This window comes from Tenrec ecaudatus, chromosome 17 (genome assembly GCF_050624435.1).
Source record: "Tenrec ecaudatus isolate mTenEca1 chromosome 17, mTenEca1.hap1, whole genome shotgun sequence".
Classification (NCBI taxonomy): domain Eukaryota; kingdom Metazoa; phylum Chordata; class Mammalia; order Afrosoricida; family Tenrecidae; genus Tenrec; species Tenrec ecaudatus.
The window spans coordinates 10,726,568-10,728,809 of NC_134546.1; the positions used below are offsets into that span (position 1 = coordinate 10,726,568).

At 46.3% G+C, this 2,242-nt stretch overlaps 1 pseudogene; it reads right to left on the reverse strand.

Moving 5' to 3' along the window:
- Positions 1-776: 776 nt before the first annotated feature.
- Positions 777-1,691, reverse strand: LOC142430369 (mitochondrial import inner membrane translocase subunit Tim17-A pseudogene; annotated as a pseudogene).
- Between the last annotated feature and the right edge of the window lie 551 nt (positions 1,692-2,242).

Consider the following 2,242-nt stretch of genomic DNA (forward strand, 5'->3'; position numbering starts at 1 on the left):
AAGCACTGGCTGGTCCTGTGTCATCCTCACAATGATTCTATGTTTGAGTCCATTGTGGCAGCCACTGCATTGATCCATTGTGTTGACGGTTGTCCTTTTCACTGACCCTCTGCTTCACCAAGCATGATGTCCAAAGTAAGTGCGACCAAGTCTTGCCACCCATGCTTTCAAGGAGCATCTGGCTGTACTTCTTCCAAGACAGATTTGTTTGTTCTTGGAGTCCACAGTATTTTCAGTATTCTTGGCCAGCAGCATAATTTAAATGCATCAATTCTTCTTCGATCTTCCTTATTCAACGTCCAACTTTCACATATATATGAGGTGATTGTAAACGTCATGGCTTGGGTCAAGCATATGTTAGTCCTCAAAGTCATCTCTTTGGTCTACAACACTTTGAAGAGGTCTTGTGCAACAGATTTTTTCCCCAATGTAATACGTCCCTTGATTTCTTGACTACTGCTTCCATAAGCAGTGTCTGGATCCACGAAAGATAAAATCACTGACAGCATCAATCTTTTCTCTGTTTATCATGATGCTAATTATTGATCTGAAGCTTCAGCTCCTCTTGACTTTCAGCAAACAAGCTTGTATCGCCTGCATACTGGACTGTTAATTAATGCTACCCTGATCCTGGTGCCCTGTCCGTCTTCATATGGTCTAGATGCTTGGATTATCTGCTCAACATACAGACTGAATAAATATGGTGAAAGAGTAACAGAAAGAAAGAACACTACCTGACACACACCTTTCTTGATTTTTTTCTTTTCTTTTTTTTTTTAAAGAAAGAGCAAGTTCCAGGAGTTTTTATTGTTTGAATAACAGCACACACAAAACCAGGCAGAGAAGTCCCCAAGGAAATGGTGGCCACGTTTCACTGCTATCTGTCCTTTTGTCCTTCATCTTCTAAGCACCTAGACATTTTTCTATGTATGCTACTAGGCATTTATTTTGATCACAAATGCAATCCAAATGTGAATAAATAAATGTTTTTTATCCTTTAATACTTCCCCCCACGTTCCTTTAAATAGGAAAAAGATAAACAAAGGTGCTCAATGTCTTCTCGGAGCCAGTGTGGGCGTAGTTGTCCCCCCACTGTTTTAAAAACGGACTGTGACTTGGTCTTCCCAAAACCTTCTTGAACTATCGCTCTTTCGCCTAATTCCAGGGCAGCAGTCCTTACTGGTATTGTCGGTCCTCTCCAAAAGGTGAGGGTGGTAACTGGGGTGACGACATCTGGGAGGGATCTTCAGCAAACTGAGGACCATTGGGAAACTGCGCGGAGGCAAATCTTGTCAACAAGATGCCAGCTCCTTCGATTAAAGCCAGGAGAATGCCACCCATTGCAGCCGACCCCACCATGGCCACCGGTCCGTTTCTTGCCGCCAGGATGGTTCCTGTTAAGGCACCACTTGTGATGGAGTTCCAGGGGTCCTCTTTGCTGGACTTGAACCATACTGCAGTCAATCATGGAAAACAGGCCTCCCCAAACTGCAAAGCTGCCTCCCAACTCTGGCGCCCTGGTCTTAATCGCGGTCAGACTCCCGCGTAGTCTGTGGTTGACTCCCACTGGCGAATTCCGAAAACCTTTGATGGCTTGGAAGATACCACCGCCTATGGTGCCCATGGTAAAGGCTCCACCGCAGCCGTCCACGAAGCGCCACGGGCAAGGTTTCTCGCGCGTACTCCTCCATTTTGACTCCAGCCGCGCGAGGGGTGCCGGGCAAACTGGGCGGAGCCTGACCCCGTGGCGGAAGTAATCGATTTTTTCTTTTTTTTATAATCATTTTATTGGAGGCTTGTAGTTTGTATCACAATCCATTCATACATCCATTGTGTCAAGCACATTTGTGCATATGTTGCCATCATCATTTTCAAAATATTTTCGTTCTACTTGAGCCCTTGGTATCAGCTCATTTTCCCCCCTCTCCCTCTGAGTTAGTTAGTTTATGGTGCCAACCTGGCCGATAAACACATGTGGGGTTAATTTAAGGGTGGAGGGATAAATGGCTCAGTGAGCCTCACCTTTCGAGTTCTCCGGTCTCTTGCTTTGTGATGGTCGCACCAGGGTGCAGCTGCCTTAGCAGTTCCCTGCTTCAGCTGGCAAGGCTCACTTCCTGCAAGACATCCCCAAGGAGAAACCACATGGACCTCCCCTGATGCAGCCCTGTGTGCTGGAGCACCCGTGTGGAGACCCCTGCCAGCACTGAGATCTTTACACATTCACTGACTCAGCTTTCCTCCT